At 37.6% G+C, this 18484-nt stretch overlaps 1 long non-coding RNA gene across 1 annotated transcript in view; it reads right to left on the reverse strand.

Annotated features, from left to right (window-relative positions):
- The window catches only part of LOC144021282 (uncharacterized), a 70874-nt gene extending 61370 nt beyond the window's left edge, over positions 1-9504 (reverse strand). The window contains exon 1 of the long non-coding RNA XR_013284094.1: positions 9333-9504. This is a non-coding gene — a long non-coding RNA (uncharacterized LOC144021282). The remainder of the gene's footprint in view (positions 1-9332) is intronic.
- Positions 9505-18484: the final 8980 nt, after the last annotated feature.

Genomic DNA, 18484 nt, shown 5'->3' on the forward strand with positions numbered 1-18484 from the left:
TAGTTGCGAATGACGGTTTTCTCTACGTGATTTTTTTTGGCGTCAGGGGCACGAGGTAGATGTCTTGCTCAGGGAGTTTACAGCAGGGGCAACACTACACAAAAAACACACATGACCCTGTGATACGTTAAATAATGAAATGGAGCTAAAGCTCCCGAATGTCAGGGCACTCTCCCAACTTTCCAAACTTCAGTAGTACAACAAGAAATGAGTAACAGCGTGATGAATGAATTACGAATTAAGGCGGAAGTCAACACGAATGAATAGTGGGCTAAAAGTGACTGGTCGTATTTGTGGCTAAGCTTGCACTGAAACAAAAGGACAGCGGAACAAACTAACACACGAGAGCGGGGCTGGCTAACTAAACGAAGGGAGGTGAACACACACAGCCAGACCACGACTGAAGACAACCGGGTAAAATAACTGGCCGAAAAAATTTCACTGAGAAAAAGAATTACAACTTTGTAAGATGAGATCAGGGCTAAACTAATGCACTTGAGTCGTAACATTTTTATTTTTTTTTTAAGATAAACATGAGCTTACCTTTACTTGTGAAAAACATTTATCTGTCCAGCGAGTGACTCAGTTTTGCATAAGTTTCTATGAAAAATGTGTATTATATCGTCAATGTTAGTTTTAAAACATACCTTTCGACTTTTTGAAGCACGCATTTCTGAGGAATGTTAATAATGATTTGATTGATTTTAATATATAAAATTTAATTTAATTTTGAATTTCAATTTAATTCAAAATTTATAAAATGAAACAATTGACTATGTAACTGACTGGCATGTTGTATGACAGTGTTTAAGAAAGTCACAAATTTGTTCACAGAAAGTTCTCATTTAAGAAGACAATTGTATTTGTTTAAAAAAAAAATGCACGAAATTACTCACTCTGAAGAAGGCACCAGTTTTAATAAGGTTTTTCAGTGATGGTACAAAAATAAACTATTTTGTCATTGAAAAAATATCAGTTTATGTCTTGAGTATCTTTAGAGTGATTATCGTGGAATTATTTCCTGACCAATATATCGATAATCGCAGCAGCATCATATTGTGAGATAATCGTTATCGTGAGCCTTGTATCGCTTATATCATATCGTGAGGTACCCAGAGGTTCCCACCCCTAATCCAAACATATCTACAATACAGTAGTCCAATTCTACTTAACATAATCAGAATTATGCCCGTAACAACAATGGACTTGATTGCCATTTCCTTCCTCCCTCAGAGAGGAGACATTGTCAGAGGAAGCAGAAAGGAGGCAAGCAAGGTGGTAGGGTTGGCTAGTCTAATGGGGAACCTTCAAGTATCACACCAAATGTACTTTTGCTGAACAATTAAAAGGAAATATAAAAAGCTGCAGAGGGTTCACGAGCATGATGTCGATTTATACTGTGTTTGTTTTTGCAGAAACACACCAGACTCCTGAAAAAGAGAGGGGCTAACAGAACACTGAGTGGACACAACTCCCAGTTTAGGAGGAAAATTTCAAACTAGTGGATTGTGTGTTCAGCAAGGTTTATTGGCGGGATGCTCTGCTGGTTTGCAAACACTGTCCGATGCATGTGGAGTTCATGATTATCAAGTACCTCCTATGTCTTTCCATCATTCCCCCTACCATCAACAACACAGTTGGGAATGAGGCACTGGAAGAACTCAGGCATCAGCAAAGAACAGAAAGCTGAACTGATTTGGATTAGGTGCTGGTGAATTCATAAATACATATCTCAGTTCTTGTTAAATATTAAACATTTGCACTTTTCAACAAGGGGGAACAAACACTTTGGATTCTGCCTTCATGTCTTCAAACTGGACAAACTGGTGCTGGGGTCTATTTCACAAACCAATTTGTGATAATACTTAGGTGACATGCCAACATTCTGATTTTTTTTTTTTTTTAAATGATCACACCCCTTATTTTTATTTTCTGAATTAATGAATGATGTCATTGTCCTCTCTGCTCACTACAGCTTAATGGCGCTAAATGAGGAAAATGCTTCTGCACCTCCTCGGTCCAACCTCGCTTTCTAATAATGTCATCTTTCTCGCGACTCTTACTATAACAACCATGTTCTTGGCGCAAATCCATTGCCATGTGTGGTAAATCAGGTGCAAATTTGCTCCCAGCTGTCGGAATTTGTGGCCATGTTTGCGCCGGTATATGATCAGAGGAATATCCTAAGTGAATAGGTGGTTAACAAGGAGCAGCGAGTGCAGTTGTGGAGCAATATTTAGCGCTCTTAGCAGACGCAGCACATTCTTAGTGGATCTACCCCAGAGTTTCCTCTCTCAATGTATGTCAACTTGCTGTTCAGGGTTAGTCTCAGTGTTTGTTGAACATGGTTTGTGAAATGGACCCCTGAACACCTCCATGTAATTTTCTCAGTGAGAGGATGCAATCAGTTTGGGTCGGCAACACATTAAACACCACCGTTCTCATCACAGGTTCCTCCACACTTACAGATGTGTTCCAAGACCCATTCTCTTTACGCTGCTGACCGTTGACTGCACACCAGCGTTGAGCAGCAAACACATTTTCACCATGATTAACAACAGATACCTAAGTTAGCCAGCACACCATGAGGTAAAGAATCTCCTCCTGAACGTGTCAAGACCACAAGATTATTTACGTCAGGAAAGGATACCTCCAAATAGGAATAGCAATTAGTAATGTATCTTCATTAAATGCATATTTACAATGCAATATGTATGTATGTATGTTGTTTCGATATAGTACCGTCTACATTTTCAATTGCTCAGAGGGGCAGCCATTGAATATCACATTACTGGCATCACTGATCTCAAGGCACCACTGTATTGACAAAGACGAAAGAAAGAAGACTAATCTGGTTCTTAGTGTGTTATATTTATGCCATATTAATATTTCTAGATGAATGCTGTACATATCTGTCACATCAAAATTAATTGGAAAGTCACTCATCAATAAAAGGAATCACACAGTTTAATCTTGTGCAGCCACATTTAGCACACAGAAATCTGAGGCCATTGCTCCCTGACTGTCACGATTGGAAATTGCAAAATATTCACAAATACTATCATTGACTAAGAGATGCTATAGATAGACCTAAATGTCATTTGTTAATCACAATTTACCAGAGCAATCCCCAAATACAATGCAAACATGCCTCCCGTAGTAGCTGCGTGCAGGTTCTAAGAATGCTGGAAAATTCAAAATAAAAAATAAATATGCCATTGTTTGCAAGGTTCAACAAAAGGATGCCATGAATGTGTCTATTAATGTAGCAGTACACAAAAAAGACAGTGTTTGTATGTGTTATATGTGTAAAACTTGCTTGTTATATGTATAGCAAAGTTATTTAGGCAAAGATTTTTTCGATGAATCTCCATCAAACAGACTACACTGCCCTGTCCACTTTATTTTGGAGGAGGGAAATACACACAAGTCAATCAATTACAATATGTTGATTTTAATATACTGCTAAACAACAAGTAGTGTCTTGAGATACAAGTTTAATTCATTCTGTGACCAAGCTCGTAACTCAGAACACTTGTTCCTCAAAAAAATTGACTGAACAACAACTCATTTCGCGGGAAAACCTGTCATTTGTATCTGAAAAAAATTTCATTTGTATCTCAAGGTACCACTGGTGGAACACAAACATGATGTCCACAGCTTTCCCTTGTTCTTACTTAACTCTTTTACTGCCACACGTTATTAAAGAAAAACTTTGATATGACAGAGGCTTTGACCATTGACAAAAATAGAAACAATGCTTCCATCTGCTAGCCATAGTTTAGAGTGTTTTAGATTCCATAACCCATTGACCAGGCACTGAGAATAAAAATGAAAAAAAATTGTTGACGTTATTTAACGTTTATGGCAATATACGTCGTGATTTTACTGATCGTTATGAAACGTTTTTGGCGGTCAAAGAGTTAAAGGCCATAACAAAATGTACACCGTTGGAGTCGGGCTGAAATCTCGTGAGTCACAATTTGGCAAATGTCATATTTTTTTTTAAATACTTTTGGTCAGTCCACATCCCGTCTGAGTGTGATTTTCACGAGTTATTGACCAATCTAAAATGTTGAAAATGATTTGCTCTCTTTGATGATATAATGTTAATGGTTGAAAAAACCTCTGACTACAAAGTTTTGGCCTGACACGAGCGACATGCATTACATATCATTCTCCAATCTGACAAACATATATTTTGACCACCAGTGTGGAGTGCTCCAATAAATAAAAGGGCCCAGCTGACCTTTGAAAGACACAACCCGACACAACCTGAAAATGAACGAGCAGGTGGAAGGACATCGCCGCATATAGAAAAATGCCCACATTTGCTGCCTCAAGTCTGGTAAACCAAAGCCATGTGTTTATTTTTACCCAACGGGCGTGCGGCAAACCTGTTTGTTTTGTGTGTGTGCCCCTCCCTCAATGCTCACCCAACCCTCTCCACACTGACCTAATGCCCCGCTCCTGATGTGCGCTGTCGACAACACTGCAGCGATGACGGTGAAAAATGTGATTGATTTACAGTGCATTCCGGGAGCTAAATCATGTTACTGTTTTTAAAATATACTACGCTGTGAAACAGTGCTTTGATGCATCTAGGGGGAAAAAAAAGGTAATTGGATTTACAAGGCTTTCATCAGACGAAGATCAGCTTCATCATTGTATACGGAAAAAGGTGCTCAACATGATTCAAATTTACAAACTGCCAGGATTCATAATTAATTTAGAAATTTAGTGAAAACACATTGAAATATTGTCAATTCCGTTTCTACATTAATATTTTAAAATTCTCACACAACTGATCAACTTCATTTATCATTTAATGATGTTCTCAGATGTTACAGCACACTGAGAATTTCCCCATGTTTACACATTTTTGTAAGTGTTCCATTTAAATAATGTCACAAACGACCATAAGCTCCTCTGGCATCTCTGTATCACTTGGAGACAGCCATCGCTAAAGCTATTCTCACTGAATACATCGGTGTCCGCCTCTCCCAACACTCATCCCCTAATTATTCATAAAGAGCTGAATGGGACATTGTTCGTCGAGACTGTGGCTCCAGTAGACATTGTGCAATGGGCTGTACACCTACGTGTGTATGTGAAAGCTTGGTAAACCAGAGGAAAATAAAGAAAATAAAGATCTCCAAGTAGCTCATGCACAGCCAGCCAACTTTCTAACTGGTAATTAAAATACCTTTGACCAAACAAGTTCAGCTGTCTTCCTACTATTGTTATGGTAACGACGGCTCAAGAAGTAAACTAGTTCCCACCATCAAGTGGGTGAAGAGGGAATGTGTTTAGCTTCATCATGTTCTAAGCAAGTATCTCACTGAGCGCCACAGGCTTGCGAGGGTGCGCACATGTAGCGAGTGTTTCGTTAGACTATGTATTTATAATGCATAGGATATGTTTGGTCAATAACAGAATTAAGTATAGATATAATCTGATGCAATGAACATGAATTGGGATACTATTAAGTCGGGATGTTTGATACAACTTTTTTTCAGACCTACCTATTAGGGATGTCACAATAAGGGCAATATCGTGATATTGTGATGTTAAAACTCCCACAATATCGTCATCGTCATGTTCCCAATATTTAAAAGGAACACATTTGTTAAAAAAGTCAGGTTGATTTCCATTTGTGCAGTTCTGGCACCCACTAGTGTCCAGTTTATTAGTGCAATTTAATTTTCATTTGGGATGTTTTGGCCTTCTATGTTTAAAATCTATGCTAATTGTCAAATGAAAGGGAATCTAATTTGCTTGTGAAGCGATCAATGTGTGCTTGCATTACCAAGTAAGTGCCTCAATATTGTTATTAGAGATTGTAGGTGGTTTATATGCATTGCTGTTATGTACAAAAGCACAATATTGTGCTTTTTTTTTTTTTTTTTTTTTATGAGCTCTCTTTTTTTTTTTACAATATTGTGATCTTTTTTAAATATCGCCAACCTCCCCACAATATCCTGATAATATCGTATCGTGATGTTTGGATATCGTTACATCCCTACTACCTATACCGGAAGGAAGACTTAAGTCTTGAGTAGTCAACGATACAGATGCCAATGTTGCATTCAAGGATGGTCGAAGGTCTGCCTCGAGTATAAAACTAGATAGCTTTCTTCATTCATAAACATTCCCCATAACTTCACGTAACACAACGTACGTGACAGTATACCGCTATCTCCCTGCAAGAAATTACATGGTGAACTACTGAACTGTAAGAAATGCTTTTGAAATTAAATGAAAATAATAAATGAAGTAAAATTGCAAGAAGGCAAGTTTGCTGTAGGTCAGAATGAGTTTTAAGAACCACAATAAAAAACAATTTACCACTATCCACCATTGTGGATGTTTACTTTCACCTGGGTCAGAAGTTTCAGGTCAGAAGTAGGAAAAACCAACTCGGATATATATCCGACTTCCGACCATCCTTGAATGCAGCGTAAGCACTAGGGGTGAGCCAGATATGCATTCTACATGAGTATATAAAATAACGTGAAAGCGCTGTGGAGAAATCAATATATACAAGTGAGGCTCATTTAGCGAGTGGGACGGAGTTGTACATACAGGTTGTTACTACAAAGACCAAGATTACTTGTGAATTCAAATAAGAAAAGAAGGTGAAAAAGAAAGTAGAGTGAAAAACAATGTGCCATTCATTCGAGGTATTCCGAATGAGTCTGTGAGCAAGAATTTGGGTTATGAAAGGGGTAACCCAGGGGTCTTATTCGGGTTTTTATTGCGTGTTTTACAACAAATATGTCTTTGGTGAACGAATAGAAAACATATCATAGAAAATTGCCATTAATTTCATGCAATTTTTTGGAAATTCTCTATATTGGGACATATAGGCCTTTCTTTAAATTTATCTGTGTTTTTTTTGTGTGTGTGGAAATTTCACGTATTAAAAGTACTAGTGAAATCGGTGAGTATTGAAGAGTTGGTCTGAGGAAAAGTGGTATCGAACATCCCTAATCTTAATCATATATGATGATAGCATGATTATTATTAGTTTCACTGCACTCAGGCAATTCATTGCTTCACTAAATAACCAGCTGCTACCTAACACTTCTTGGTAGCCTGGATTAATGGTGTATGAGGAAGTAAATTTTTCTTCCTTTGTGTTTGAATTTTTCATTGATTAAATAATCATCAAATTAAATGTAAAGGCTGCAACACAAGTTTACATAAAACATTAAATTCATTTCTGTATGTCATTATCATTCTATCCTACTATCTAGTCAGATCTTCTTCCCCATTGCCAACACAATCATTACCAACCGGAGAATTAGGCAAAAGATCAAATTGTCCTTTACTGATTTTCCTGAGATTCCATTGACATTTGCAATAAAGTTGGATGGAAACGTAATGAGGGATGCAGAGAGGCAGTCATGGCTGTGGTTCTCTGCACATCCATTCAGAAACCTCCCTGGATAAGCACCCACTTTCGAGATAAAGCCCTTGTATCATTCAAATGTTAATAGGCTTTATATGGGCTTAAACCTGCATTTATTATCGTGCAAATTAACCAATTTCCTCATATCTATATGCTGCTGTTAGAGCTGGCATGTTTAGTTGTCTGAACTTAATTAGAATTATTAGAATAGAAGGATAATAGATGGCAAGTATGGAGGACAAGGAGAGAAAAGAAAAGGGAAAGGTGAAGCTTTTGCAGAAAGTTTCCTCATACTTCCTTTTGAACACGCAGATTCAAGGATGATTTCATTTTTCTCAGTGTTTCCTTTTTTCTAAGCAGGAAAACTGCTATATTCTAGGGGGAGATGATTTTCCTAAAAAATTGATAGCGAATAACATACAATTGATATACAGTTGCTGTGGAGAACAATCAATGCAAAACAAATCAATTGCAGTGGTAGAGATCTGTTATTAGGGACCAGTCACGGGGTGCTTGTGGAGTCGTGGATGTTAATGGTTCTTGGTGGAACAGAATTGTCCTCATTGCGGTCGTTTTTCGCCAAATCTCTCGTTCTCGACTGTTATTTTGATTAATGTCACTCACGAATGCCGTTCAGGTGAGGACTCTTTGCTAAAATACTAAGTTAAGGTCCAAAAGGAAGACATGCCCATCACGTCGTGACACGCTGCCCTCGGCACCTCCAAAATAAGTCATTATCCATTTCAGCAGTCAAAACACTTTTATTGTGATGAGGTCCGACAGCAGCAGTGCCTCTAAATGACATTTTTAGAGGAAGATTTCCGCAAAAGAGCAACACGACTGCACAACGTCTTATATCTTACTTCGAACCTTGAAACTAATAAATGAATTGTAACGCAACACATTTCACATACAATAGCGGCGTTAAAAATATGGGGAGAATAATTAATTGGATTTATTTGTTTTTGAAAAAAAACAGTTACCGAACACCGTTAGTTTAATCGTCATTATTCCCAACAGTGACGATTAATAGTAATCAATGTAATCCCATAAGATTTTCAGTGTAGTGCAGAACCTATCCCACAAATATCATAACTAAATTGTAGAATTTGCAGACTGAGGTGAAATGAATTACTTACACTGTAACTAAAATGTTTCTTTCTTTTTATAACTCAAAATCAAATTTAGATATCCTTGATAAGAAGATCCATTTTGTTATTTGGAACAGCCTTGGTTAGTAGAGAACGTTTGATGATACTGATTATGTATTTGACAATGGCAATGATCTGGACAATATCGGCAAAATAGACATTTTAATTAGTTTCGAATCTGGCATTTTTTATGATTGTTGTGGGCTAAAATAATAATATATGAAATAAATCACAAATGCTGTGAAATACAGTGCTTAATGCTATCATGGCCAAAATCATTGTCATCACTACATACAATCATTGCCATAAGTACTACAGACGCAACTGATGCTAAAATCTGGCATATTTAAAACTTAATTTGTTGTTCATCAATGACCATTGTCCCTCAAATAAAATGAAAATGAAATACTACATTTACTCCTCAAAATCATCAGCTTCCACTTGATCTCTCTTTAAAACATTTGTGCACTTTCAATAAAGAGAATATGGTGCTATATCCTCAGTTTATAATTCTACACATTTAAAGACATGTTAATTGATTGATTCATGTCAGACAACAGCCCAACTCTAAGCATGATATAACTGCGACCGTTTCTCACATTAATTAGTTCAGTGCGCCCGACAGACCTTGACTCCACTATCAGTGTGATTTACCGAGACTGGATATTTCTTTCAACACTTTTCACGTGTTTAGCACTGGTGAAATAAGAGAAATACAATTGCTGGCGCTATTAATTACACTAGGCGAGCGTGTCGCTATGACTTACCAAACAAACACTGGCATCTTGTTCTTTATTGCTGTTATGGTGCTTGCTTGTGGAGTCGCGATGACAGAAATGTCAACAATCGCTCCTCATTTTCCGGCAAATCACTACTGTTATTTTGATTAATGTCACTCAAGAATGACTTCCAGGAGAGTGAGGTAGACTCTTTGCTAAAATGCTCAACTAAGGGCCAAAAGTAAGACACGTCCGTCACACGGTGACACGTTACCGCTTCGCCTCCAAAATAAAAGTCACTATACATTTCAGCTGTCAAGACACTTTTATTGTGACGAGGTCCGACAACAACAGTGCTTCTAACTGTGCGGAAAATACATTTCAGAGCAGGGGGAATAATTGGTTAAATTAGTCAGTCCATTTATGAAGTAAAAAAAAAACAAAAAAACGGAGTTAACCGTTAGTTTAAACGCCGTTATTCCCAACACTGATAATTATATATTTAGAATTCCATAAATATGTTAGAAATACAAAAAATAGAAGCAAATGTTTACTTGTAGAGTACAAATGTCTGAGTGAATTTAGAGTGGCAGTAAATTAAACTAAAAAAATAACAATTACAGAATTAGGTTGAAAGAGTAGTTTCTTCTCATTGTCTGAAACAATTAATCTGCTTACAGTTTCAGAACAAATTATGCATCAGTATTTGTGTTGCTGTCATGTTGAGCCATTGGGAAAAGAGCAGAATTTGTAACCCATTTGGAGAGGAAAGTTTCAGGTAAGACTGCAAGGATAAGGTGGCTGCTTTATATATATATATATATATATATATATATATATATATATATATATATATATATATATATATATATATTAGGGCTGCACAATATATCGAAAAAATATCAATATCGCGATATTGGCCCTTGCAATATGCATATCGCAAAGGCACGCAATAAGTTTTATATGGAATTTTATGCTTTTTATATGAATTTGACCAGTCATATGCTAACTAAAATGTGCATCGCCATTCAATATTTGAAAATTATCAAGACATAATTACAATTAAAGATTACATGAAGGTTGCTTATTTTGCCCCATGAAAAATGTTTTTCTTTCATTAGGTAATAAAAATTTAATTTCTTTAGGTAAATGTTAAATATCGCAATAATATCGATATCGCGATGTTCCGCAAGTATATCACATATCGCATGTTTTTCCAATATCGTGCAGCCCTAATATATATATAAATCGCTAGAAAGGTGAATTCATGGAGAAAACAGTGACACTGGTTTGTTAGTGTCAGTTACGTTGAGTTTTGCCCTTCTACCTCCAAATGTCTCCTTTCATCTATAGTTGCGAGTGAGTGTAGGTTGCAAAGAAGAGGACAGTCAATCATTCCACTTTTGAGTGACAGATGACCTCCAGCATAACCCCCTTTTCACAAAATCTGTAGCGTAGGCCTACACACTGTTTGCATGTCTCCAACCGTTTTGCCATTGTACCCGTGTCATTTTGCTAAATCATTCATAATTTTTCTTCTCACCCATTTCTTCTCTATTTACCATATATCTAAAATTTTCTCTGTTTTCATAATTCAAAAAATATGATCTCCAAATCGTTTCTTATCTCGCAATTCTTTCTTTCCTTTTCTTGACACTGCCATTTGAACAACCCCTTCTCTGCTCTCCCCAGGCGAGATTCTGTCCATCTGCTACGTCGCTGTGACAGGACAGTGACAGTGACCACTGACACCAACACAATCAGTCAGAGTCTGGCAATTGGCACGGACAGATTTCTTTCTCACTGGGTTTTTGAGCTGCCCAACTGCTCACTTGGTGATCTATTGCACTGATTTTCAGAAGGCGGGTTGTGCAGGAATGGGTGGTGACTCAAATGGAGTAGCAAATTGGCCATTGAAAACGAATGCCAAATCATAATTTTTCCATTCTAGCTCTAGCTAGGATGATGCTATTTACAATGTAGGTGGATTTAAAATGGGATGAAAGAGGAAAAAAAACAACATTTATTCTACCGTTGGCCAAGTTAAGGCGCGCTGCAGGATCATAGTTATTTTAAACTAAAAAGGTTGACCTTTCCATCTGTTGACACGCCGGTGTAAATTATGCACCAATATGTTTGAGTAAGTAAATATGGCTTTGTAAACATATCATCAAAATAAAGTGCTATATATGCACTCCATTTACTTTTCAAAACAAATTATGTATATATATTTTATTTTTTTGGCTAGTAGCGAATGTTGACCTTTGGTGTAGATGATGCCACACAAACCAATACCTTAGAGCAGCTTGTCCACAGGCATATTTCTTAAAAATAAGATCCAGAAATACATTAAACGTGTGCATTAGTTGGCATGAGTCTAACGAGGCTGTGGCAATTATTTGAAGAAGATTAGTGAGTGTAGTTTCATGAGTGAGTAACATGACGAGTCAGGATGAAAATGTGCCAGGTGTGGTAAGAATGATATTTTTTCTGTTCTTTCTTTCTTCTTCCTTTTTTTAACGAATATAAGACTGTTTAACTGACAAGGATGTAATTGTATAATGCTTGATAACACTGGAAAAGAAAAAAAAAGCATGAAGAGTATGTGTCAGGCCGGCAGCAGAAGTACACAAGCCTGCTAGCTCTTTTCTTATTTATTTATTTTTACTTTTATGCCATTACATGTAACAAGAGTGCAGATGATTCAAACACTGCCATTTTTGTTTTGTAACATGGCGATATCTTTTGTAGTAAGGAGAATTTGCTTGCTGTTTGAACATGAGCTTTGTGTCTTTTAGAGTATATTAGCTTGAAATCATAACAAATGTAATCATTTGATAACCAAAACCCATGAAGGCTTTTCTACTTCCTTATGAAATGTTTTTAGCAAAAGACATTTTAAAATAGTTTAGAATCCACCCATCCATCCACTTTCTGAACCGCTTGCTCCTCACAAGGGTCGCGGGGGGTGCCGGACCCTAACCCAGCTGGCTATGGGCAGTTAAGTACACCCTGATCTGGTTGCCAGCCAATCGCAGGGCACACAGAGACGAACAACCATCCACACTCACAAGCACACCTAGGGACAATTCAGAGCGTTCAATTAACCTGCCATGCATGTCTTTGGAAAGTGGGAGGAGACCGGAGTACCCGGAGAAGACCCACGCAGGCACACAGAGAACATGCAAACTCCACCCAGGAAGGCCGGAACCTGGACTCGAACCCGAGTCCTCAGTACTGGGAGACGGACTCATTCACTGTGCCGCCCCCCTGTTTAGAATCATCATCATAAAATGATATCATTCATAACCATCAATTAATTGTGTTCTGAAATAGATAATTAACTGATCATTAAATTATTGTGGCCATTGCTTGACCAAAATGTCATCCTCAACAGCTCACTCCTTTCATTCACACATCAACACCACTACCTGCCACCACTACCTCCGTAACATCAATAGACCCCCCCCCCCCCCAACACACACACACACACACACACACACACAACTGACATTCTTCATTGCCTCGTCACCTCCCGTTTGGATTATTCCAATTCCCTCCTATTGGGCCTCCCCCAAAATCCTCTCCATAAGATCCAACTGGTCTGCATCATTACACAGACCCCCACTTACTGCCACATTACCCCTGTCCTCCAGCACCTCCACTGGCTCCCTGTAAAATATCGCATCAGCTACAAACCTCTCTTATTTACTTACATGGCCAGCCACAACCTTGCCGCTCCCTATCTGTCAGATCTCCTGCAAGTGGCCATTCCCGCTCGTTCGCTCAGATCCTCTTCCTCCATTCATCTCTCTTTACCCCCAGCTCACTTCAGCACTCTGCCCCCGGACCTCAGAAACAGTGACGCTCCCTCCACCTTCAAAACTTACCAATTCTGTACTGCCTAATGAATGTTTCCAAATGTTTTCCAAATTCCAGTTTGTCATTTCAATTGCATTGATTGTATACCTTTTTTAAATTTTATTTTATATTTATTTATTTTTTTCTGCCCAAATTTTTTGGGTTTGTTTTTAACTCTCTTAGTTTTCTTTGCCCTGTAAAGTGTCCTAGGGTGTCAAGAAAGGCGCTGATAAATTCATTCATCCATCCATTATCTTAACCGCATACCCCTCACAAGGGTCTTGGGGGTGCTGGAGCCTATCCCAGCCCGGCTTCGGGCAGTAGACGTGGTATACCCCGAAATGGTTGCCAACCAATCGCAGGGCATACAGAGACGAACAACCATCCACACTCACAAACACACCTAGAGACAATTCCGAGCACCCAATTAACCTGCCATGCATGTCTTTGGAATGTGGGAGGAGACCAGAGAAGACCCTCGCAGGCACGGGGAGAACATGCAAACTCCACCCAGGAGGTCTGAAGCCTGGACTCGATCTTGCGTCCTCAGCACTGAGAGGTGAACGTGCTAACCAGTCAGCCACCATGCCTCCCATTAAATTCATTATATTATTATTGTTATTATTATTATTATTAGTAGTAGTAGTAGTAGTAGTAGTAGTAGTAGTACTATTATTATTATTATTACTATTATTATTATTTTTATTATTATTATTACTGTTATTATTATTATCTTCAGGTCACTTATAAAATATACGACACTAACAATGGTCAATAGTCCTTTAAAGGTTGTGTGCTTGGCCCATTATGCTCATGGTGTCTGAGGTCTTGCTCAGTAAAATGGCAGCCCTCCTCTCGTGAGATTCAGGGCCAATGTCATCCAAAAATCAAAATAATTCCTTGTCACCAATTGCACCCTTTTGGACCTGAAGTCCAATTTAGTTCTACAAGGGTGTATAATGGGCCATATTATATATATATATATATATATATATATATATATATATATATATATATATATATATATATATATATATATATATATATATATATTATATATATATATATATATATATATATATATATATATATATATATATGGCAAAAGAAAGGAAAAGTAAGAGGAAGTCCATAGTCGTGTGGACGTAACTTAACTGCAGCGGATAGCATGTAGCTACGACAAGGATTTGCTATTTAAAGCAGCAAGGGGCGCATTAATTGACCAGGATTCTCCCTTTGGATACAATCTGACACAGAAGTCTAGTTAAGGTAAGTCATTTAAACTACTGCATAAAGAAAAGCTTTGCCCAAGTGGAAGTTGTCCAAATGGTGTATTGTGTATTTTTCGAGAGGTAGACTCATGATTTGCTTGCATTGAAACAAAGCCAATTTTAATGTTATAAAACAATCAGCAGCTCAGAGCAGCGAATGCTAGAACTGTTTCCTTACGGTGCCTCCTTTTGGGAGTACTTTGAATAACAGAAGAGTACATTTGAACAACGCTCTTGAGTTTTTGAACAGAGTACGTGCACCGGCATATTTCTTTCGGTTCGTTTTTTTTTTTTTTTTTGTAACTGTGTGCTTGGGCATATTTCCGTGGTCTGATATTTTTGAAAAATAAATCCCAAAAAGGGGAATTTCAACCTGCCAACATTGAAATTGCCCTAACTTCATCAATTTATGAGGTACCACCATATTTGAAAGGGCATGTAGAATTAGAATAAATGAATAACGAAATTTTCATTTTCTTAGAGATTTTGTGAAAACGCATATATATCCATCCATCCATCCATCCATTTTCTTGACCACTTATTCCACACAAGGGTTGCGGGGGGTGCTGGCGCCTATCTCAGCCGGCTCTGGGCGGTAGGTGGGGTACACCCTGGATTGGTTGCCAGCCAATCGCAGAAAACTCTCTCTCTCTCTCTATATATATATATATATATATGAAAGAATAAGAAGAAATTAGAATACAAAAGGATAACGGTTTTTGTTTGCACTGTGCTAGGGTATAAAAAAGTAAGTAAGTTAAAAAGTTTTAAAGACTCTTAAAGAGTGTTCAACCACCACAGCTGTCTTATCTCTCTGAGCATGTCCCCTGATGCTTTAAAGACATGGGAGGTGGTGGTGCATACAAAACGCCCCACTGGCAGTTGAGGTACATGACATACACCTTTTAGTTTCTCACTGAGCCTTTCATGTGACATTACAATGCAATGTGTGTCGTAAGTGATAATAACAAAACCCGCTCAACAATGCACCCAAGTGACACATAAGTATGGCGGAAACAGAATTAATCATTATTTCCGTGATTCATATTACTCAGTATGTAAAGGGATTAAGGGTCTAATTATTCATTGATTATGTTGGTAGCTTGAAAACGTAGTGGGTTTAATCTCATGAAAAATTTAATTGGATCCTACTTCCTTGGGATAGACTGACACACACTCTCTACCTCCAAGCATGTGCATGTCCTCAAATAAATCTAAAACCCATTACATAAGCCACTGGTGACTTGTTAGCATTGAAATGATTTACAAATTCACTGCTGTGCCACTGCTGGGATGAGATGTGCCGTACTGATGTGGTCGTGGAATTCACATCATAAAAGAATATGATCAGCACTGCATACTTTTATCCTCTGTATGTGAGTGGTTTTAATTACAGTACAAATCCACGATGGTGAGTGCTTTTGAATTGCTCAGCATGTGACAAATTATAAGAAGGTAAGGGATATGGGGGAATGATAAACTAGTGGCCTGTTCAGATGGAGAAGGTGCATTGTATTTAGATCTCTTATCTGTAATAGTTTATCTTGCACTAGGAAATTCCTGTGGGACACTTTGAACTCAACACAATGGTGGTCAGTGAGGCACAGAAAAGAAATTGATGTACCACTACACAGAGTGGGGTTTCTTCTTCTTCCTCTTCTTCTTTTAATTTGTTCACTGTTATTTGTTCTATGGGTTTTGTTACAGTAAGTTTTACACCACCTCCTTATCTTTGCTTTTTTATTTAAAAAGATTTTCAAGTCTTAAAATCAAAATCCTATTTCGTCCCTCCCGACCGCCAGGGGGCGGTGCTGTATGTAACCAGCACGGAATTCCCCTTGTCGCGATTCGTTTTACTACTCAAATCCTGCATTCACCATTCAAGCTCACTGTCATTGTGAGATTTGTGGCACGCAAAGAGTTTTGTTGACTTTTAAACATATAGTTTATCACAAGATGAAGAGTTGAGGTGGTAAAACATTCTGCGACAAAATAGATCCAAATCTTCAGCAGCCAAAACATTGGTAAACAATTTACAAATTGTTTTGCTATGTTCATGTATGGTGCTGAAGTGTATAAATACTTTGACCATTTCAATTAAAACTGACAAGCGCTTTATCTGTCCTCAGTGTCCTTAGCTCCCTCCTCTCCCTCTTTAACAGGCCGTGGGTCCATTTCACTAAACAGGTTTAAGTGAGAACCCAGAGTCTGTTAATATAGTTTTGGAATTTTTCATTTTAGTTTTGATTTCGTTTTGAGTTTTTTTTAAATTTGGTTAGTTTTAATTAGTTTTCAGGGTGGTTCTGTTAGTTTGTATTAGTTTTAATTATTTAATAAGTGCTTCGTTTTAGTTTAGTTTTAGTTAGTTTCAGTATTAGTTTTAGTATTACTTGTGCGCAATATCTAATAAACATAATGGGAGCAACGGCATCTGAAGGTGCTTTTATATTGGCTGCTGCGAGATGACATCACTTCTATGGGACACACTTTCAAACGGCCTTTTTCCGGTTAATATCAAAATAAATGATGGCCAGTCCAATGACTGGCCAGATGGCCAGTCCAGCTCTGCTCCTTCAGCATGACTGCTAGCCCACCACCACCATTGTGATATTTGCTGATGACACCCCCCTTGTAGAATAACAGCATTGAACATATTTGACTTGAATTCCACTTAATACTTACTGAATAAAATGTTGAGCTAGTAATAGTTCTGCCATGGAGAAGATTAATTTCAGAAAATGGATGGATGGATGGATGGATGGATGGATGGATGGATGGATGGATGGATGGATGGATGGATGGATGGATGGATGGATGGATGGATGGATGGGTACATGTAAACATATGACTGTGGAGGGTGCGATAAATTACATTTGTATACTACTTATTGTTTATTTCAAGTCAGTGCTGTGTCATAGTTTGTTAACACACATTTACAAACTTTGTGTTTTCTTGGTTTGATACATTGGATTTGATTTCTTTTGTTGAGTCTGCTTTGGTTTACAAGACTTGACACTCAATACATGTATTCAATGATGTTGTGCCAGGGATTACAGCACAGAGAATAGCAGCAGTGCAGAAACAGAAAAACATTGTTTTTTCTTTACATTGTTTTCTGTCATTGGTCATTTAAAGGCTGTGACAAACTTCATATCGAACTATCATATCAAAATCTCTTAAAGACCAGTGTAGTTATATGAGCATCAAATAATGTTGCTGTTCTTTTTTGGACAGTTACACTCTTTTTGTGGAAGGAATAATGTGACATGAATCGCCACATTCCCCTTCATGTACTGTCATGCTGGGTGACGTAACACTTTTAACGATTAGCTGTTCCACTACTCATCACTGTGTTTTGCCTTTTTCGTTGACTTAAATAGTCAAGACGAGACATTCACAGTTTTTAAAAATATAAAGCAATTCTTTGATAGCATCATGGCATTGCTTTAATTTATGTCGTGCTGATCTGTAATTCCTAATTACTCGTTCCATACTGTATGGGTCTTTGAAGAATTAATTTGTTTAAAAAAATGTTCAGACAATAAATGTGACTGAACACTCTCTGTTAAAGCTGATCCTTCTTTTGAAATACGCCACAAAAGGCCAAGGCTTTTATTCAAATGATACTTTTATCAGAAGCTGCTACTTTATATTGTCACTGGATCTCATTGAATAAAAACACGGCCATGTAATGTTAAGAGCTGTTTTAATTCCTTGAATTCAAAGCAAAGATACTGTAATGCTTCTTCTCATATATCCTTGAGAAAAATGTGCTCTCAACCAACGCAACAACAAATTGTGACAATATAGCATTGTCATTTTTATTCTTCGCTAAATTTTTATTGCTCTAATCAATGTGAATACGGTATGTGCGAGATTGAAAATGAATTATGCAATTTTTCTTTTTTTCCCATTGGCCTCTGCCCTTTTTTATGGTGCACGTTTTGACTATGGAAAACCTGAGTGAGAAACTTTAGGCCAATTACTGTACCTTACCTCAGTACTTCATCTGTTTCTAATCTGTCTTTCTTTTGTTTCTTTTTTTTTTTTGGTGACTATTAAGTTTCC

Source organism: Festucalex cinctus, chromosome 6, assembly GCF_051991245.1.
Source record: "Festucalex cinctus isolate MCC-2025b chromosome 6, RoL_Fcin_1.0, whole genome shotgun sequence".
Taxonomy (NCBI): domain Eukaryota; kingdom Metazoa; phylum Chordata; class Actinopteri; order Syngnathiformes; family Syngnathidae; genus Festucalex; species Festucalex cinctus.